The following is a 22,752-nucleotide window of genomic DNA, read 5'->3' on the forward strand; positions in this document are numbered from 1 at the left end:
TTGCTTTTAAGTTAGAAACTTCTTTTACTGCTTTTAGGATTTTTTCTTTATCCCTATATTTTGCAATTTAACTACAATATGTCTTAGTGTTGGCCTGCTTTTGTTGATTTTGATTGGAGTTCTCTACGCCCACTGGATTTGGATGTCTGTTTCTTTCCCTAGATTAGGGAAGTTTTCAGCTGTAAAGTCTAGTAAACCGACTGCTCCCTTTTCCCTCTCTTCTTCTTCTGGGACTCCTATATTTGAATGTTATTACACTTTATGGAGTTACTGAGTGCCCTAAGTCTACTTTTGTGATGAAAGATTTTTCTTCCCTTCTTTTGTGCAGCTTATTTTCCATAATTTTATTTCTACATCACTTATCTGTTCCTCTCCTTCTTCCATTCTTGTCGTCACATCTAGTTGGTTTCAAATCTCAGTTGTTGCATTTTTCATTTTGGCCTAATTAGTTTTAGCTCTATTACCTCTGTAGTAAGGAATTTGCTCATGCCTTCTGTGCTTTTCTTAATCCCAGGCAGTATCCTTATGATTGTTGCCTTAAATTCTGGATCAGGCATATTACTTATATCTCTTTTGATTAGATCCCTGGTGGTGACCTTTTTCTTATTCTTTCTTTTGGGATGAATTCTTCTGTCTTGGCATTTTGTCTAGGTCTCTATCTTCTTCTCTGTGTTGGGAAAGCCTGTTATATTTCCTGCCCCTGAGAGTAAGGGCTTTATGAAGAAGATGTCATATATTGTCCAGGACCTGTCAATTCAGGAAAGGTCTCTGGTGTATGCTGTGTGCACTCTGCTGCTGTGCTTTGGTTGCTCTATCCCTCAGGTCAGTCCTCTGCAGAGTTTCTCCTTGCTTGCACTGGAGAGTGTTTGGATGTTGGCAAGAGTGTGTGAGTTTTAACTAGTGTGCCTGATCTGCATGTTAAAAGAGACAGGATGCTATTTACACTACAGCTGAAGCTTTGTAGAACTCTATGGTTAGTAGACATGGTGTGTGCAAGGGGAAGGGTGGTTGTGTTGGTCTTATGGTGGTGGTGGGGGGCATTGTGCTGGTTCTCAGGCATACACATTTGCCTGAAAAAAGCAGCACCAGCAGAACTCAAAAGGGAAGAGCTTGGTGTAAGCAGGTTAGGCAGCCAGTGATGGCACCATGCTATTTATTGAAGTTAGTTTATGCTGAGGAGTGGGAATGGGAGGAATGGTGTCAGTTATCTCCTTTGTCCCCACAGAGGGGAGTTTGCATTTGCTGCTGTCAGGGAAACCCTCCAGAAGAGTGAATAATTTCCCCTTGGGTATCTCAGGTGTCCTTCAGATTGATGCCTTAGCTCTATCTGCTCACCTGGAGTAGTGCCTTGCACTTTGGGCCCTATCCCAGCCAGGCCAGCTGAGTTTTAAAATTCTAAACTTTCAGACCTGGTATGGTGGGGATCCATGCTGATCTTTTGGGAGAGGGTCACACCATGCTGGGACTGATGCAGATCTGACCCAGAAAGGCAGTTGTGCCAGACCACAGGAGTGTGGAGTTTGGACTAAAGCATAGTAGAGAGCCAGTGTCAGGCTCAGCTGCTCTCAGCAAGTGTCTCTGTGCCTAAATTGAGGGGTTGGGGAGCATAACAGTGCCTGCCAGCTCTTTTGTACCTAGTGAGGCAATGCTGCCTCTCTCAGATGTGCTCTAAGAAGGGGGAACCTGCTCTCCCGGTGTGTCCTCCGGGATCCTCAGATTGTGCTGTCTGCCCCCAGGTGACCTGCCTGACTTCTCTATAGGAGCACTGCAGTGCCCTCAGGACTTCACACAGGTCACACTGTGGATCTCTAAAACTCCAGTCTTTGAGCACTGCTGGTTGTAAAACCTCACAAAAATCAGCCCCTCTTGTTTTCCCAGTCAATGGCTTTGGGGAAATGTTCTCCTTGTGCAATCCCCTATGTGCACCTCTCTCTTTCTCTTTCTCTCTCTCTCTTTCAGGGCTCCCTCCCCTCCACAGCACCTGCTATCCATTTCTCCCCCAAATCACATCTCTGCACCTCCTACCTTCCACAATGTAGCCTCTTCTCTCCCTCTAGTTGTGCAGTTTGTTCTGTCAGTCCTCATATCGATTTCTTGGGTGTTAAGAATGATTCAGTATTTATCTAGCTGTGTTTGAGGAACAAGGTAAGGCTAGGGTCCTCCTCCTACTCCACCGGTGGATCTTAGCTCACACTCCTAACCAGCGAATTTTAATACAGTGTGATAAATACTATGGCATAGGTATGCCAGAAGTACAGGGAGCTCAGAGGAGACTCACTGCTCTGGGTCTGAGGTGCTTGGAGAAAACTTCTTGAAGGAAGTGATGTTGAAGTGAGGAGTTGCTCACCAATTGGGTAGCCACGTAGAGAGTAGTTAGTTAAAGAATGCATGTGTGCAGATATTATAGGCAGAGGGACCAGTGTGGACAAAACCTAGGGTTTTGAGCAGACCAACAGATGAAAAGCTCAGGGCAGGTGAATACTGATGCAGAATCTCTTATTTCCAGTAACTGGACTGTTGAAGACCATTCTTTCAAATTAGTTTAATGGCCAAAAAGATTTTGCTTTCCAAAAAGACTTGTTCATGGCAACTCAGACTGGCCAATTTCTGAAACTTCAGAAGAATGTGCCAACAGTTCGACTAAGATCCCCCAGGAGGGGATCCCTGGGTGGCGCAGCGGTTTGGCGCCTGCCTTTGGCCCAGGGCGCGATCCTGGAGACCCGGGATCGAATCCCACGTCGGGCTCCCGGTGCATGGAGCCTGCTTCTCCCTCTGCCTGTGTCTCTGCCTCTCTCTCTCTCTCTCTGTGTGACTATCATAAATAAATAAAAATTATTAAAAAAAAAAGATCCCCCAGGAGGATCAAAAAACCTTATGCTAGAAACACCAAGGTCTAATTATTCCTGGAGCCCCAGGTCCCTTCCTGGGGCTTCTCTGATCTTCTTGTGGAAGACTTTGCTTTGGAGTTACAGGAAAGAAGACTGAGCCCTCTGTGAAATGGCAGTGAGCTGATTTCTAATAGGAAGTTTATGATCAAATGACTTGTTGACACACATGTCTTCAAAGCAACATTTGTTTGTTTGATGTTTTCTATTATTCACCAAGGCTTATTTCTTTAGGATTCACAATGACCAAATATATTTTATAATATGCACAATTGAACATTCCAGACTGTCTAAAGCAGCAGGGGATGCTGAATCCTAACACCCACTCAGGTGGGTAATGGGGACTGTAAAAGCAGGTTTTGCCTGCCTCTGAAAAATTTATCCAGTCACAGTCACAGCCATGGAAGCATCAGCCTATTTTTTTTTTTTTTCTGATTTCAATCTTAGGAACCCTTGTAGTTATCTTAACTATACTTCTCCCTAATTTGTAAGGCAAAGCTCTTCTTCTTTTCCTTTTGCCAAATGTTGATATTGTGCTTCTAATACAAATCTTTCATACATGATCCCTGCTCCAGCCAGACATCAAGTAAATGAGTAAAAACCTGTTAGGAAAAGATGAAAAGCTTTACAGAGTTGAGTCACACCCTTTAATCAGACTCTTTGGTTCTGTTGAGATCCAGAATGTGTGTTGAACAGAAGTGTTGCCACATCTTCTTAGGAAGAAACCTGGAGGAAGACTAAAATTTCAGGGCCATCCACTTTTTACTTTTTATGATCCATAGAGGGACTTGTCTGACAAGTCTTCATAGAAAATAGCTTATGCAACAGGGACCAGCTGGTAAATCATCTAACCAGGTCCAGTCCTGTAGGAAGAAAGATTGGTTGCTCATGTTATGGCCTACTTCTTATATTTTTGGTGTTTTTGTTGGATGACTATAGGGACTACACATATAGGCAAACACACTCTGAGTTTTGGTTACCTTTCTGCAACATAATTCTGTAATCCCAGAAGTGATCCTTTAAACTTGCATTGCTTAGATTATCTCAACTGAAAGATGAGGATAATAAAGTTGAGTCATTTCACAGGGCTATTGAAAAAGGCTGTAATAAAAGTCATTCTTTAAGTAAGGGACATCTTGGGTTGGAATAAGACTGTTGTTAGTTCTGCACCCTTTTATTACCAAGGCTCCATCTCCCTCCCTCCTTTTTTTATTCTTGAAACATTTATTGAATAGATCAGTTCAAATTAGGTTAGGCTGCATATAACAGTAAAACCCCAAATAACACAAGATTAAATAAGTGAAGATTTTATTTTTCTCCCATGTTAATGAAATCTGAAAGTAGGCTGCTAGGCTATACAGGCACCAGAAACACAGACACCTTATATTTTTCTGTTCTACTCCATTAGTTCATGATTTTCATTCTCAAGATTACCTCATAATCCAAGATGGTTGCTGGGGAGCAAGGCATCTTATCTGTAATGCAGGCTAGAAACAAGAAAGGCAGAAGGGCAGAAATGATCCTGCCCCGCTGAGATAGTTCTTTTACAGCAGGATTCCCAGAAGTCCCAAACAATTCTTCCTCTTATGTCTCATTGGAAATTAGATACATTACCATACCCAGCTGCTAGAGATTCTGGCAAATGTGACATTTTAGCAGGCTGTCTTGCCATCTCAAGTAAAATCAGGACTCTGTTACTAAGGAGGAAGGAGAAAAATTGATGTAGGGTTAAGGAATTAGCATTCTTTGCTTTTGTCTACTCCTTTGATATCCAAACATTCATGTGCACCATTTCTCTATATTGGACACATTCATTCTAAACAGATCCTCAAGGAAATGGAAATCTAGAATGGAATATGTTTAGGTTGGATTTTGAAGGCAGTAAGAATCCCATTGTTATTAAAGATGGAACACCAGTAGTTTTTGTCACCGATAGTGAAAGAGTTACTTAAGTGATTACCCATACAAGTCCTTGGGAGTGAGTAACTATTGAGAGAAATCATTACAGAGGACACATGAAGAATATAAGATCTGTGGGTTTGGCTTACTGCTTCAAAGTACCCTGGAGAATTTAAAAACCAAAAATAATTGGTTCAAGTTTTAAATTCTCAACTCAATGAATGGTCAGAGGACCGAGAAATTTCTAAGGTTGTCCTGAGCAGGTTTTTTTTTTTTTTTTAAATTCTCATAGCAAAGGATTTATGCAGATGAAAATCATATCCACACTCTAATCCTGTGAGTTGCTGAATTACAATATAGCTTGAGTTTATATTTTTGCCAATCTTTTAAGTAAAGATTAAAGCATTGGTAGGGAAAGTGGGACTCCTAGAATTGGAATGAAGACATTTGAGATGAGCTCCATGACTGAGCATCTCAAACTCACAAACTTTATTTTTTGCCAATAACTATATTGCTCAGTGTTTTTAGCTGTAGGCAACAGAATCCACATTGGTTAATAAGGGCATGACCCAGAAGTTTGCAATACTTATGTTCACATTTCACTTGCCATTACCTAGTTGCATGAGCTCATCTAACTGCAAGGGAAATTTAGCCTTTAGTTGGATAGTCATGTGTGCAAGTAAAATTTCTGTTCCTACAAAAGACAGGATGAATATTGGAGAAATAATTGGTGGTATTTTTGTTAACTGAGAATGTAGAAAGAGCAAGTTTTTTTTTTTTTTTTAAAGATTTTATTTATTTATTCATGATAGTCACAGAGAGAGAGAGAGAGGCAGAGACACAGGCAGAGGGAGAAGCAGACTCCATGCACCGGGAGCCCGACGTGGGATTCGATCCCGGGTCTCCAGGATCGCGCCCTGGGCCAAAGGCAGGCGCCAAACCGCTGCGCCACCCAGGGATCCCAGAAAGAGCAAGTTGAGTAAGGAAGCTGTGGGCAGGAAAAAAATAAGTTTGGCTTAGGAAGTATGGAGTCTAAAAGCCTGTGGCATGTCTAGAATAAGATGTCCAGTAAGATGGGTAGGGGGAAAAATCTTACCCAGGAAGAGCTGAATGGGAAAAGAGCTGAACATTTAAGGATGAAGTGGAGAAAGTGGGGTCTTTAGAAGAAACTAGGAAAAAGCAGACAAGAAGTAAAAGGAGAATTAAGAGAATGTACCTGTCTCCAAAGTCAAGGTAAGAGTTTAAGGAAGGAGGCAGTTATCAAGAGGAACAAATGCTACTGGGAGACAACAAGTAGAAAAAGGCATGAAGAAGGCATTTAATTCATCCTTTGTTGACTCAGTGGAGGATGAAGGCTGAAAACAAATTACGGTGGGCAGAGCTGTTGATGCAGATTAAGACGTGGAACTGTGAAGAGCAAATAGGCAGCCAGGAAAGGGCCACGGGTGGGTTGAAAGAAAGTTCATTTTGGGAATAGGAACTCTGGATCATGTGCTCAAGATGAGGGCTTGGCTTTAAAGGAAGAGAGACTGAAGAGAGAGAGAGAATAGTAATAGTGTGATGTTTGCATGGTAGGTAGGGTGATGTAAAAACTCAGGATGGATCTGTTCATGGAAGTGAGTAGGGCCACCTCTTTCTCTGGAACAAAAAGGCAGATGATAACAATCGGTAAAGGAAATGAAGATACATTGAGAGAAGGCAAGGAAGGCTTTCCAAATATAGGTTTCCCCCACTATCTGAAAGTAGAGTGTTCCTATGAAAACTTTCATAAGCTGAAATGAGGTAAAGCAAAGAAACAATTACCATTAATTTATAAGGAAAAAATGTTTGAGTGTTCCCAGAGCCCCAGAATAACCTTTTTTAGACTTTTTTGATACCTTAGGATGCATCTTGCTAATGGATGTACAAAATAAATTGAGATAAAGCACAGAAATTCACAGTTCAAAGTTGCGGTGGCTTGATGCTGAGATGCTGAGCGTAGTTTCGGGAAAGGAGCCTGGTGGTATCACTCTTGGTGCTAGGGATGCCTCTGTAATGGCTCACTGCAAAACAGATGCTCAACGCTGTTTTCACTTTTTTGCCTTTTTTTTTGTAAGAGTGAAAATTGTCTTTGAATTTCTTTCAGTTAGTGGAAACAGATACTAATGTAGGTGTTTTCTAAAAGTAAAGTGGTGTAGCATAAACTTTTGAAAAGTGACAGATGCCCGAAATAATTTCTAGTAGTATTTGAATTTATGGAACTTGGTGCTGGTGCATTTTCAATGTCTGTGAGGCACTCAGATATAGAGGACCTAGCTTTAAGCAGCTCAATTCTCCAGCACATGCTCCAGCTTTGAACTGAGAATCTCCTTTTGGAGACTCTGCAACCAGGAGATAGGTAAAAGAGAGTCTAGAGACATCTCAGAACAAATTCCAGGATGTAGGAAAGGGCAGAAGCAAGAGAAATGGTGTTTTTTTTGTTTTTTGTTTTTTTCCCCAGGGGGCACCTTGGTTTATCAGACTATAGCAGCTGGCTTCTGGAAGGCTTTGAGTGCCAGGGACTCACTGACCCTGAAGCTCCTCCTGGAAAAAAGGAAAAAATTGGGACCCTCCCAAGAAGAAATCTCAGCAATGGACTAAATTTGTTAAATGGAGCTTTACAAAAATTTCTAATGTGGATGGTAAAATCATTATTGGAGGCCATCAGAGACCTTCCATGAGTCACTGTTTAATGATTTCCAGCAGGATTACAAAGGATTTAAAAGTAAGCTTGAAGCTATTGAGAGCAAATAGTGTGCCAAGAATATGAGAGTGGTTTGGGTTTTGGACTCTATGAAAACTGTATTATTAATTTAGAAAAAAAAAACACAAACTGAATTCCTAAGGCTCTGGAACTCTTTTTCTTAATGTTATTTGTCTTGTCTCAGCAAGATATTTGACATTTAAACAAAGGCTAAACAGAAGAGTAGCTGTCTAAAAACCTTGTTGACCCAATCGTTTCAGAAAAGCCTGGCAGATGCAGGAAGTAAAAACTTGTAGCAATTTGGGTGAGTCATTGAGTAGAAAAGGGGAAAGGAAAGCTGAGGGGGCATAAGAAGGGGAACAGGAGTGGTAGCCCTTTCCTCTATACTCCTGATATGTTAGATGTTTTACAGAAAGGACCATAATTATTTCCCTCCCTAAACCCATGACCTTTGCAATGTAACTTTGTAGCTCCTCCCATGAAGAGATGGTGTCTCTTTCCCTCCCCCTTGAATTTGGCTGAACTGTGACTTGTCTGGCCAAGAGAATTTGAGGGAAGTGAAGTCTATCAGTTTTGAGCTTAGGTCTCAAGAGGTCTTGCACACTTCTAACTCTTGGAACATTGCTGAGTTCCCAAGGAACAAGTCTAGGATAGCCTGCTGGATGACGATGGCCCAGTCATCCCCATAGCCTCTGTGGATAGCCAATTAATTACAGAAACAAAGTCTCTGAGCTAAGAAGCAGCACAAATGAGCTTAGAGCAGAAGAGAAGACAACTCAGCTGAGCCTAGCCCAAATTGCTGACCAATCCACAGAACTGTGAACCAAATAAATCACTGCTGTTTTAAGCCACTAATGATTTGGAATGATTTGTTACACAGTGAAAGCTAATTGGCATACCACGCTGGGCTTGGGAAGATAGTGAAGTAGCGGAAGAGCAAAGATGAGAGATAGAGGGTGGGAAATCCTGCCACAGTGAACTCTGCTCTGATATAAACATAGAAACAAGATTAAAATTGACAAGAGAACTGAGTACCCATAAGTTGTCTGTCTCTAAGCTTTTCTATCTTCCCTCTTCTAGTATCTGTCCTGTCTTTCCCCAATACACATAATGAGCTCCATACTGCTCAATCAATCTGACTCTCCATGAGAGCTCCTAGTGGGGTTGGTCTAAGAACTAACAAAACAAAACAAAACAAAACAAAACAAAACAAAAGATGCTGTCTCTGCTGTCTTAAGCAATCTTTTCTCTGGATGGCTTTCTGAGGTTTGTGGTCAAATTATAACTCTATAAGAAGTTGGAGGCCCAGAGGTCTAGGCAGTGGTAGGTGCTTTTCGTTGTTCAGTGTTTATCTGGGTAATAAGTTTGTTTTTTTCTTAGCCTTCCATCAATCTATGCCACTCAAATCTTTCTGAGGCAATTCATGGTTCTTCCAAGAAAATAGGCTTTCCCTTACCTAATTTTTCTGCTCAGCATATTTTATAAAAAACTGTTGAGATATTTCTGGAAGCTTAAGATCCACTTCCCTCCCTTTGCTAACCAGGAGCTTATATAGGAGACAACTCTGCTGTGAAGTACCTTCCTACTCCATCATCCTAGGGTTCTGAAGGCTCCTCCCAAAAGAGGGGTTCTCTGCTCTTCTTGAAATCCGTACAAGTAGCTGTTGTAAGACACAGAAGCTCTGCAGAATCATTCATCCCAGGGACTCAGAGTCCCAGAAAAGATCCTAGTATTCAAGGAGCTGCACTGGCATTTTCAAAGCACTCTGCCATCATCATTTTAGGCTATAATAGGGCTTTGGGAATTAGATAAGTCTTTGCTCCACTTTTTTCTCATTGGAAGATGTTTGCTAAAAGAGATGAAAGGAAACAGCCTCTCAGATGGAGCTAATGGCTAAGGCAGCAAGGCATGGCGGGAAGAATGTGAGCTTTAGAGTCAGATAGACTGGGATTGAGTCCTGGCTACTCCTTCCTTAACAGGTGAGTAGTATTAGTTAAATTACTTGCTCCTTGTGGGATTCAGAACCCTGACATGTAGATGGGGACAATAATATGCACTTTGGAGAGTTGTGTGGGATTTTATAAAAAAATGAGATAATACATACACATAAAATGCCTGACATATAATATAGACACAATAAATGGTAGCTACTGTCATTTTGAAGAATGATATGAAGAGCTTGGATCTTCTCCTAAAATACATCATGGTTTTCTTTACTACTTAAGCAAAATAATTTAAGTTCTAGTCTTGGGGCACTCACGTTACCCCTCTCCTCCACCCTCTGGTTTGCCCAAAATCCCATCCACAGCTCTGATGACCGATTTAATGTGTTATTTCTTCCTTCTTTGCTTTTGGTATGGGGTTTCTTCTCTCCCTTGCCAAGGAATTATTCTTATTTGGGTAACTCATTATCATGGTGTCCATTGCTTGGTTTTCATTCAACTATGGCCAAGCTGTGATTTATTTTCTTTCTTTCTTTCTTTCTTTCTTTCTTTCTTTCTTTCTTTCTTTCTTTCTTTCTTTCTTTCTTCTTTCTTTCTTTTTCTTTCGTTTTATTTATTAATTCATGAGAGACACTCAGCAGCAGAGACATAGGAAGAGGAAAAGCAGTCTCCCTGTGGGGAGCATGATGTGGACTCCATCCCAGGACCTGGAATCATGCTCCGGGCCAAAGGCAGATGCTCAACCACTAAGCCACTCAGGCATCCCCAAGCTGTGATTTTCAAACTTTAAGATTTCCTTTCTTCTTAGCCTGGAAGTTACTCGTACCATAATGAGCACATAATTTGCCCTTGCTCACATTGACAAGTTATGCAGTGCTTCTCAACCTTTCCCACATCGTAGCACACAGAAAAAATGATAATCTTTGTAGACAAACTGGAGTAACAGACAAAGCTGCTTTTGGATGGAGTCTTGTCCAATGCCCTGAGGAGCACACATTGTCCAAAGCACATTTCTAATTCTGGCTGGGAAACTGTGTTGTTGAACATGAATTCCTTCATTCAGTACATTTTTATTCATTGTACGCTGGCACTAGCAATACAGTGGTGGACAGAACTTATTCCTTGCCCTTAAGGAGCTATATTACTGTAGTATATGTGTGAATATAGGAATGTTGAGGTAGCAGAATATATTAGAAAGAAATTGGTCTCCATGGAATCTGTTAGTCTTGGGTTAAATTCTGGCTCCACTTGCTAGCTAGCTATGTGAACTTGAGCAAAACCACTTAACTTCTCTGACTTTTAGTTTCTTATTTAGTAAAATAGAGGTCAGAAATCTCCCTGCAGGCTTGCTGGTAGGGGAGAGGAAGAGTTTAATGAGAAAAATGTTAGTTTTTGTCCCTATTTATAAATAGGGATATTTATCTGCAAGTGGCCAGTTGATTCTTTCCAAAATGCCTAAATGCATTCCGAGTGTCTGTTAAAAATTTCATACAATCATTTATGAGTATTAGAATATAAATGGTATATCACCTCTGACTCTGAATCAGAGAAATATTTGTGATTACCAACCAGAATCATAGATTATTCTCTTCATTCATTTATGAGTAGTTACTGTGTCCTCATTATGTGTCAAGATCAAGTTCTCACCTTTGAGAATGTTATAGTCTATGTTAGATTAGGGGCTCAGAGACCAGTTGGTAAGTTAGGGAACCAAGAACCGGAACTCAGGTATTCCATTTTCCAGTTTTGTGATGCTCCCAACAGGTCATAGTCTTATACTATGAGTTAGAGAAGATATAAGGGTATATAGGATATATCCTCGCACTTCTGTAACTTGAGGACCTGACTGAATTATGGTATTTAGGCAATTTTAGTTTGGTGAATTAAGTCAGCCGTACTAGCCTCTCTAGTAACAGGGGTGGTATGTTTTTTAGAGAGCATATGTCAAATTAAAACTAATAATATTATGGACTTAAAACTGTCCTAAATATTATTCTGAACTTAAAAAATGAACTGACTTCCAGCTACAAATGGCCTGATACCTCCCAAGGGCTTGATATTCGTACTGTCCATCTGTCTCTCTATCTCTCTGCACATGTTTATTTCTATAAACACAGATGCACTTGATCCACTGCTAAAAGTCATAAACAAAAAGTTTGCAGTAAGAAAAGAAAAAGATAAAATACATGAATTTTTAGCGTATCATTTGAAGGCTAATTCTTTAAGGAATGTCCACTGCTTTGCTTATAGTTCAAGAATTCCAGAAGTTTTTTATTTTACTCAAGATCTATGTTCAACAAATTCTTTCTCTGTTCTGTTCAGGGCAGAGGTTTTATTTATAGTAACAATTTGCCTGAAGTCATACAGGACCAATAGAAAAATAAATATTTTAACTCGCAAGTTATCTTTTTTCCTATTACAGATATTAATTGATTCTTGGTGTTCATAAATGAAAACTTGGGACTGTATTTTCATACCCAAATAGATAAGCTGAACATATACTAATTTCTCTGAGAGAGAAATAAGAGTCTCGGTTTCTTATACTCAAAAATAAAGTATAATAGCAGAGACCAGAAGCTATAGATCTTATCTTTTAAAAAAAAATTATTTGTTTGAGAGAGAGAGAACACAAGCAAGGAGAGGGGCAGAGGGAGAAGGAGAAGCAGGCACCCCACTGAGCAGGGAGCCCAATGCAGGACTGATCCCAGGACCCTGATATCATGACCTGACCTGAAGCCAGATGCTTAACCAGCTGAGCCACCCGGCGCCTCTGATCTGATCTTTTTAAAAAACTGATGATGGCTTAGTGAGATAATTCCTGATTTATTTAGCAGAGGAACTAAACTTTACATAGAAAACAATGTCTTGGTTTTCTCTTTAAACTGTGAATAAGATAATATGATGTGTTAGTATGTAAAACATTTAAAACAATGCCTGACAGAGTTAATGTTAGCTATTACTGTTATTATGAGAAATATTTTCAAAAGTACATACCTTTATACAAATAAAGATACTATTCTATGGAATACTGCTATTGAGGAAAGGATTTATAAATTTCATAATATTTTATATCACATATGTTTAAATGATTTTCTAACTGAAACAATTGTCATTTTGATCATATTTTAAAGAGAGATATCTAGTTTCTCAGCTAGTTTCTAGGTTCTTGATCATAAGATTAGAAATTGTGCAAGAAATACATTAGAAACAGTTAATATTATGAGTGGCACATCATCTCAAAAGCACAAAAGTGGAAAGCTAAAAGAATTGAAGGTCAGGGGCACCTGGGTGGCTTAGTTGGTTAAGTGACTGCCTTCAACTCAGGTCATGATCCCAGAATCCCCAGATAGAGCCCTATAGAGCTTCTCCTTCTGCCTCTTACCTCACTCATGCTCTCTCATTCTCTCTCAAAAAAAAAAAAAAAAAAATTGAAAATCAGTTTGGCTTGCTAAGACTTCTCTTGTTTTTGTTTCATTACCCAGTATGTTCCCCTGTGTTAGCCAGAGGTCAAGTGTGCTGATTAAGGGAAACAATGTTGTTGGCCCATATTCAGACTTAGAACCACTAAAGGGAAGAATTCAGTTTAGAGAAATTTCAGTGACACTTATTTTTAAGTGCATGAGTTTTACTGTATGCCATAGAGCAGTGTAGTATTCTTGGATTAAAAAAAATTCCAAAAGGTTGAGGTGGAACAATATTTTATGGTTTGTATGAATGTACTTACTGGTAAAATGAGTGGGTGACTGAGGGCATGGAAAAGAATAGAACTAATGGATCTTAGACAACATACCAACAGGACTGCTGATGGACATTTGACAGATTGGTAAGTATCATTGTGCTGAAATATTTTCAATCAAGGCATTTGTGAAAAAGAAAATGCAATAATTCCAGGAAAAAAAAGAAATATGTATTTAATATTTGGGAGCTTCTAATTAACTCTGTGCAATCTAAGGGATTTGTTGTTAGTGCAAATAAATGGGATTAAATAATTACAGTCTGATGTAGTTATTTAGAATAACTTTGATTCAGCAATGCAATGCCAGACTGATATAAAATTCTTCCTCACCATCATCACTATCAAGCATGTTAACATCAAAGGCCAGATTCTTCCATTTATTGTTTCTTGGTTGCTCCCAGTCCCTTTTTAAAAACTTCTTTCCTGTAGAGGACACCTCTTTAGACGTTAATATAGTCAAGAAAGGCACAATGATAGAGAAGTGGAAAGGGAAGGGGAGGAGAAAAAAAAAGTGAGCTAGACAGTTTTGAGAGAAAACCTTTGCGACTGTGATTCCACCAGTCTTGGAACACTCTTGAGAGTTGAACAAGTACAGGGATTATATCTGTTCCATGAGATCTGAGCTACACTTAAACTCCATTGTTTCCTCAAATACACTGATATCTGCATAGATATTTACTGATGGATTAAGCAAGGAGTCATTATTGCTCAAGTTCATACTGTGAATAAAAATGAAACTTTCTGGGGATTTCTGCAAAGCAAGGTAAGTTGTACACGAAAGATCAAGGAGTCATCCACTTTAAGATTCTCTGAGTCTTTCAATTCCAAACATCAGACAACACTTCCTGAATTTCTGTTCCTGTGTTGGGAGTCAGAAAATGACTTCTACTCCCAATTTAGCTATGAAGTAACCAAGTTATCTTGACAAGTTTCTCTGCCTCCTCACTGTCAACTGAGGAGCTTAGATTAAGTTAGTGCTCTTCTAGCTCTCATGTTCTGTGGATTCTAGGAGGCATGAGTTCCACCATCCTTTCCTGATGGAGGGAGAGTCCTAAAAGTAGAAGAAACCTTTTTTTTTTTTCTGATGCTGAAGGGCATTTTTTCTAGCTTGGATTGGACAGTAAATGCTAACAATAGAGAGTAGGGTTTCTCTCTGCTGAGTGCATCTTGTTCCCCAACTCTTGGGCAAACCTCATTAATCTCTTACCAATTATTTTAGAGCTTTGAGTGTCCCTGAATAGACGTTACTGGGCTCTTGTTCTCCTGTTTTTAAATGTGGTATTGTGCACTTTGCTAGAAAAACAAATAGGGGAAATATGTGCAGTATATGGATAGGAAGTGGTTTCCTTAGTAATGATTACAGTAAGAAAAATATATGAAAGGATGTGGGTTTTGCCTTACTTTCATTACCCTCAAATCTACTAGTTCCTAACTTATATTCAATATGCCCTTTTTTATTGTAAGATAAAACAGAATCATGTACTCATGATGATCTATTATAATTTGGGGGTAAACCAGATTCTACAAATGAACAGAGCAGAGTGGGGCTTTCACTGCTGTTTGGGGTGTTATATTTAAAGTACATGTGTATACCTGACTTGTTTCCTCTTTGGAACTGTTCAGAAATCTGAACGACTTATAAAAGCTGTTTTCTTTACCTTTCTTGGATTTCCCTACACTTGTGCCTGTTCCTTCTTAATGTTGATTTGAAGCATGAATATCCCAAACCATAGAAACCATCATGTATAAATACTGAGGCAAATTAGATATTTACTTGAAGTCATAAGTACTAATAGAGTCAATAAAGTAATATTTGGCCTCTGGGTTGGGCTATCTTTTATCTTTTTCAGATAAATCCTCTGCAATGTGAGCTCACAGTTTCTTCTATTTTAACTTTTTAATTTTTCTGTGATGGAAAGGAGACTTACTTCAATGCACCAGAATTAGTCTGCTAAGTCTCAATAAAGGTCCAAGAACATAACTTTCTGGCATGACTTGGCATTGCCTAAGCTTGAAGCCTTCTTAGTAAGGAACCAGAAGAGTCTTCAAGGATGTTATTGTCAAAGTTTGATTCTGGAGATGAAGACTTGGGGATAGTCTTCTGTGTCATTGCTTCAGGAATAGGAACACAGCGGACATAGAAGGCAGTTGATCCACAAATTAATATTGATCCTCTTCTTAATGTCTCCCTTCTGAACCACAAGAGAGACAGAAATCATAACATAATTTTAATGCCATTTCATTAACCATTATTTTCTCTTCAGATATCATTGCTAATGAATCATATATGACCTCCTTTCTATTAGAGGAGGGAGCTTCCTGCTGCCATCTCACGCTTCTGTGTAGGAGAAGGGAAACATACTTGGTCTCAACTGACCACGTGTGTGTTTCTTTGGTCCATGGAGCTGAGATATATGATTCCCTTCCCAAGTTTTATTCAGAGTGCTCTGTTTTTTAAATAACAGTGAAAGGACTGGTGGCCACAAAGCAAAGAAAGAGAAGCAAGCTGGAATTTGAAGAGTGATGTTTCTGATGTGGCAAATGAATAGGTTAAGTGTACCAGCAATTCAATTCCAGGCAAAAACCATGTGAAGAAAGGCCACCCACTGCTGGGGTCCCCACTGAAAAGAAGCTGGGCTGGTGAAGAATGGTATTGCTTGGTGATGGGAGGCCATGGTTGGAAATGAGAAGAATAATCCCAAGACTGGCTTGAGGGCCAGTCTTTTTCAGCTGAAAGTTACCCCCAGTTGACCATGGTATCTCTTGACAGCCTGTAAATTCTAAGGAGTTAGCACACACAAGCATTTCCAGTGAAGACTGGTAGTCTTCAGCAACATATTATTGAGGCATTAAATTGCATGAACCATAACGTGAGTTGAAAAAAAAGCCCATCCCAGGAGTATGAAAGAGCAGAATCAATAGGTTGTTTTTCAGGCAGCCCAGGTGGCTTAGTGGTTTAGCACTGCCTTCGGCCCAGGGCGTGATCCTGGAGACCCGGGATTGAGTCCCGTGTCAGGCTTCCTGCTTGGGGTCTGCTTCTCCCTCTGCCTGTGTCTCTGTCTCTCTTTCTCTACTCTCTGTGTCTCTCATGAATAAATAAATAAAATCTTTTAAAAAATAGGTTGTTTTTCCTTCAATTATAACTTAAGTTTCTGCTTTTCCATGCTATGCTTGTTCATATCAACACGGGAAATAAAAAGAAGGGCCACTATTGGCTACATTCTTCTTGGTTCTATCTCTCACGTCAGTTTTCCTAGGCATTCCCACAGCCTAAGGAGAGAGGCTGTTGTATAGAAACTAATCAGCAAGGAGGCCTGAGGGCTGGGGGATGTTTTGAAATAGCTATGTGAATTTTAAGAAGACTTTTAGAAAACAAGCAGCTTCTGCAGCCCACCTGTTCACATTAGAATTCCTTTCTGCTGTTCAACATGTTACTCTCTTTCCTTGTTCTCCAACCTTGGCATATAGTTTGAAGTGGAAATGCTTTCCATATTTACTCTGTCTGGGTTCCGTTTGGTCTGAGATTGGAACGTAGTTCAACTTTCATTTTGGGCTATGCCTTAAGGAAAAAAGTCTATCCTTCTTTATTTTCCTGCTTAGATCTTTTTCCTTCCCCAAGGTACTCTTTTCCTCATTCTTCTTCCTCCTACCTTCTGTCTTCTCACATTGTCTAGGTCTACCCTTCCTGAATTATTTTCTCCTTTATTTTGTCTTCCATCTACCTCACCATCTATTCGGTGGGGAAGATGAGTTACTCTGTGAAATGGTAGACAGCTTGATTTCTGATAATCAAGAATCCCATTGCCTCCCTAGTTTAACTTGAAAAGGGTTCAAAGAAAATGATTGTGGATTAAAGATGGAGTAAAATTTATCAACATAAACAAGAGGGATTTCTCAGACACTGCACCAACTAGTTCTTTTCTGTCTTATGGGTTTGCATGAAGAAGGAATCTTTTAGGCCTATTTTTAGGAGGTGCAAGAACCCATAGTAGAAGTTCAAGGACAAAGGGCCTTTTGTTCCCATCACTGCACTGAAAGGGCTCCTGTCAAGGTCATCTGTGACCTCTGTGTTGTCAAATTCCATAGTCACTTGGGTGTCCTCATCCTATCTGACCTCTCACTAGCGTTGTCTCACTTGTCTTCTGCTTCTCTTCCCACTCCTGGTCATTTCTGCTGAATCTTCCTGGATGGGTTTCCCTTCCCTACTTCAAATACTCATGCCCCAGGGGCCAGCCCAGACCCTTTCTCTTCTCCATCTACAGTCTCTCTCTGAGGATTTCCTCTTTAAATATCATTTATATTTGGAAGACTTCTAAGTATTAGTCACCAGTGACCTCTTTCAAAAGCTCCAGACTTCTAACAAGAAGAGACCTAGTTGGGCACATAACTCCTGACATTTCTTTTTGCTATCTCCCAGAGATTACCTGACATCTCCTCTGGAATATGCATCTCAAGTTGAACCATGACCAACCAAAACAGATCTCTTTATTCTCAGTGCCACTCACTTCCCTAACCTCTTTCTTTCAGTCTTTCCAATTCCATTAAGTGGTACCACCATCCACCCAACTACTTAGTCAAAAATCACATTCCTACCTCTAATCCATCACTGTGTAGCTCTACCTCCAAAATACATCAGAGATCTGTTCACTTTTCACAACTCCATGTCTATCCCTCTCATCTGTGCCACTGTCTTTCATTGTGTGCATGACTGTGATCACTTCCAAAGGGGTGTCCCTGTTTGTACTCTTGTCCTTATTGTGGCACTTTCTCCATTCAGCAGCCAGAACAATTTTCAAAAATGTCAATCAGATTGCATCATTCCTCTTCTTAATCACCTGTTGCACTGTCCTGTATGCCTGCTCCCCCACCCCATAAACACTCTGCTTCTTTGCATTGTCTGGTACTTTACTTGCCTTGTAGTCCTGACCTGCTGAAAAGTTTAGACTTCTTTATGCTGTTTTCTTTCTTGTAGGTGAAATGAGGACAAAAATATGTTGGATCTGAAAATCATTTAAAATATATAATTACTGTGCAGGTAAGAAAGCTTCCTAGGTAATCCCTTCCTTTTTTTGGGTGTGGGGGAATTTCAGGGACCAGTGGTGTTGTTTACTTTCCTATTATCTGACCAGGGGTACTGGGGAGAGTTGGGGAAAACAGTATAGATGTGGGGAGACAGACGTGAATTGGTGGGAGAATAAAATGGGAAAGTAAAACATGGCAGGAGGAGGGTTAAAAAGAGGGCACACTGAATACATTTTTTCATTTATAATTCTTTTATAGTAACATTTTATAAATTGAGTTGCTGTAGAAAAAGGAGTAATACAATGATATTAATTAGCATCATATTAAAAATTATGCTATTTCTCCCTGAATTTATAAAATCTTTCTGCAAAGGGCTAAAAATGGCTTAAAAAGATCTAATGATAATATATTATTGGGCAACATGTCTATAGTAGACATTAATTATATGGTATTAAAAAAATCCACAGAGCTTTCTAAAGGTACAGTATGCTAATAAAACACTAGAAACCTAATTGCTACTCTAAGAATTTAGAATCAAAATTAGTTTATTGATAGGAAAAATTTTAATTGGATTAAATATTCACAAAACATTTTCTAGGATGTAGTTTTTCACTGTAAGGAGAAATAGAAAAACAAAAACCAAGATAATTACTCAGGCCTTGTTATACAGATACTACTGTTAAATTTCTTCTTTCTCAAAGAGATTTTGTGTGCCTTTCAGAGCCTTTTATAAGTCAGCCACTAGAGAGCAAACTTCTTCTTTTTATCAGGCTGCAGTTTTATTTGAAAAAATACACACCACACATATAGCAGCAACAATACCACATTATCTCTGACTGTAAAATCTGATAATATAGTTTCTGGATGCCTGAGGCGGTGGGCGTGAGGGATGAAAGAAGGGAATTTTAAGGCCGTTTATGTTAAAAACATAAAAAAGAACAAGATAAGATATTGTAATGTTGAACTACCTTTCCGGAGTGAAAATGAAACCTTCTGCTAATGGAGCATAAAGTCTTATGTTTCATCCCATGTAATAAAACACGATAGGCATTGTTTGGTCTTACAGGCATCTTGGGCCTTTTTATGAGGTGAGGGTCTCGAGAGAGCTCAAAGAAATGATACTCTTTCCAGGTGAAGTGTGGATAAATTACATCGTCAGCTACCTTTACTGTTTTCAGTTGTAGATGCTTGAGCCAGGCACAAGAAAGCTGCCAGGTGAGGAACATTCTCATCTCTTGGATGAATCCCCACTATTGACATCTGTTCCAAAGATCAGTATAGTCCCCAAATATCAATATGCAAGCAGATCAATCTGCCATAGGTGGGATGCAAGGGACAGTGGGGGATTCACTGCACACAGTAAACCCCAAGTTACGAGGCCCCAGGAGATATTTCTCAGCAGGTTTTGGGCCAAGATGGAGAGATCTTTAAGTGAGCAAAACTGCTTTCTCTTCTGGGAGGCTGTTCAACAATTGGCCTTTGGCACACCATCTTAGGGACTCATGGCTGAACAAAGTCATTGGAATCAAATTTCATCTCTGTTGTCAGGGCTTTGGGGTATTTGAGTATTTATATTCTAGAATTTGAAATTTTGGGAAGTTAAAAAATGAATAATTAACAGCTATAGGTAGATTATTTAAAAATATCCAGGAATGAGGTTTCAAAATCTTCCAAGGGAACATTTTCCTGGGTTTATCGGCTATTTCAGTTAGGATACTTTTCTTATATAAAATGGCAATGTCACAGGATTTAGCCTAATACTTTATTCTCCAGGGCCTTCTGTGGAAGGACCTCAATGGGCACTATTCACATTTCATAATCAATCAGCAGTCATTGCATGCTTACCCAGTGCTCTGCACAGTGCCAGTGTAACTCAACAAAGACACGCATGTGTTGAACACTTGCTCTTTGCCCCGTACTGCGATGAGCACTGTAGCAAACATTAAGAGCAACCAGATGAGGCCTGTCCTTACAGAGGTTATGCTCCGGTGAGAGAAACTCTTACGAATTGCTCACTGCAGGGAGACTCAGGCAGTGTTATGTTCTGTAGAGTTGAAGAGCTGTGGGAAAACAAAGAGGAATAGATTCCGTCCTGACTGGGAGACTCTAGGCAGGTTCCATTGAAGAGGTGGCACTTATTTCCATGAAAGAGGTGGTACTTTAACTGGACTTGGAGGATGCATAGATTATTCTTACAATTTCTATCAGTTATCTGCAGTTGTAATGGTTATTATCCCTAGGTGGTAAAGTCTCTGATGGTAGTGGACTATCTGTAACCACATGGAGCCTGGCACAGAGTAGAGGCTCTATCCACCCTCTACCCCCAAGTCAGCACAGTGTGGTGGGTGAGAACATTCACCTGGCACCAGACTGGCCCTTAGTACTGTGTGACCTTGAGCAGTTTATTCAGCTCTTCTGTGCTCCAGTGTCCTCATCTGGGAAATGTGCATACATAATAGCACCTATGTTCTCTATCTATGTTCTCCTCTGGAATTCAGACACGACTGAGCATTTCCCAAAATCTGTGGGGTACCCAGCAAAATTCTTTTCACTGACATCCAAGGAGCCCCCAAGGAAAGAGCTGAGTGAGATGGACTCAAGGAAGAGGGAGTTCTGGCTCAACTGAAGCCTCCAGGGAATATGGGGAGGCAAGAAAGAACATCTGTCTCATGGAATGCTTTCCTTTCACCCAGTTCTTTGCACTGATTCTTACGCATGCTGTATGTGTGTGAAACTATGTTTACAAGACAATAAATGAAATCCTGAAAGAGCTATTTTTACCGAAAGCTCTCTAAAACTCCAGGGCCCTGGTGGAATTTCTTTCATAGTCCTCCATCTGACTGTAACTCAGGGCAGAGGTAGGGTAGAGGGAGGCTTTGATGGATTGACAGTTCCAGAGGTCACAGGGCAGCACTATCTCCTCTGGGGCCCCAAGGCTTCTGCTGGGTGGCAGAGGTGCCTGGAAAAGGCTCACCCAGAGGAAGCAGCTGCCTTGGCTGACACCACATGGGGTGGTCCCCATTTGAACACATCTGAGGCACACCCTGGTAATGTCCAGAAATTCTGGGCAGCTGAGAGCTCTTTGCAAAAGAAGAATCCTGCAATAGCAGCAGACAGGGTAAAAGTCAGCGAAGAAAGGTTATGACCCAGGGCTATCCAGTTTGTATCTTTTAGGCTCCTCTGGTCCCTGACACATCAGTTACATGTGACTCCTGTTTGCAATTCAGCAATTTTCCTTAGTAATTGAAGGTCAGAAAAGTTTTAAAAAAATTCTCCCCTTGTCTACCAAAGTCATATATCTTATTGTGGATAGTTAAGAGAAGAAAACAAGATAAAAAATTTGGTTAAAATTAGCTTATGCAGTGATAACTACTTTGAGTGTATTTTTAAAAATATAGTTTGGTGTATTTCCATTCAGATTTATTTTTTATTTATTTATTTATTTATTTATTATTATTTTTTTAATTTTTATTTATTTATGATAGTTACAGAGAGAGAGAGAGGCAGAGACACAGGCAGAGGGAGAAGCAGGCTCCATGCACTGGGAGCCCGATGTGGGATTCGATCCCGGGTCCCCGGGGATCACGCCCTGGGCCAAAGGCAGGCGCCAAACTGCTGCGCCACCCAGGGATCCCTCCATTCAGATTTGATATTAACAGAAGGCATGTATATTTGGCATTTGGTAAATTTATCTAAATTTATCTATCTAAATTTATCTAAATATTGCTATAAAGTTTTTTTTTTTACCAGTTTTAATCCTCCCCCTTTCACTTAACTTTATATTTTGAATATTTTCCTACATTATTACAGGCAAATAGTCTACGAAATGAAATAGTGCTCAGTGGTATAAAAAGAGAACACTCCCTTCTCTCCTCAGCTTTACCTGTTTTGTCCTGTTTTAAGAGGAAGCGCTTTTAGTTATTATATAGCAGCTTCTTTCAATACATAGTCCCGTTTTTGAAACTAGTATAATATTTACCTGACAGGGGAGATGCCATGATCACAAGGAGGTTTTCCCAGGGTGGATGCTTAACCATTACACTCCGGTTGTGCTGACCCCTGCGATTTCCAGCACAGTCTGTGGTGGTGGGGCACTGGTTCACCGCCCCCCCCCCCCCCATCTTCTCAGGTTGGAGACCACACCTGAGTTCTACTGCCTCCCTAGTTTGCTCTCCCTGCATTTTGCCCCCAAGCTTAGTGGTGAGACAGCCTCCTTGTTTGGGGGGTTCTTACAGGAGGATTTCACAAAATGCAAAGTGGTGAGAGTGTGTTAGGTTGAGAAGTTCAGTGTGAGTTCTCAAGCAACTCGAGTTTCTTTTTGCCTGACTGGTCAGTTGAAGAAACCCTGTAAGTTTGAACTTTATTGCTGTTTTTGTATTTGCACCTCTGCGTGTTTTCATCCATACATATATCACAGGGAGTCCTAGAGCCAAGAAAGGCATCCAGGCTGGGAATGAGGGGGTGCGGGGAGGGGGGCGGTGAAGATAAATCAGAGCAGCAGGTGGATTTGAGGTCAAAGCTCAGGAAGAAGGGGGTAGTGCCCAT

At 40.2% G+C, this 22,752-nt stretch overlaps 1 pseudogene; it reads left to right on the forward strand.

Annotated features, from left to right (window-relative positions):
* The first annotated feature begins 22,178 nt into the window (after positions 1-22,178).
* Positions 22,179-22,321, forward strand: LOC112658743 (U1 spliceosomal RNA; annotated as a pseudogene).
* The last annotated feature ends 431 nt before the right edge of the window (positions 22,322-22,752 follow it).

This window comes from Canis lupus, chromosome 12 (assembly GCF_003254725.2).
Source record: "Canis lupus dingo isolate Sandy chromosome 12, ASM325472v2, whole genome shotgun sequence".
In the NCBI taxonomy this organism is placed as follows: Eukaryota; Metazoa; Chordata; class Mammalia; order Carnivora; family Canidae; genus Canis; species Canis lupus.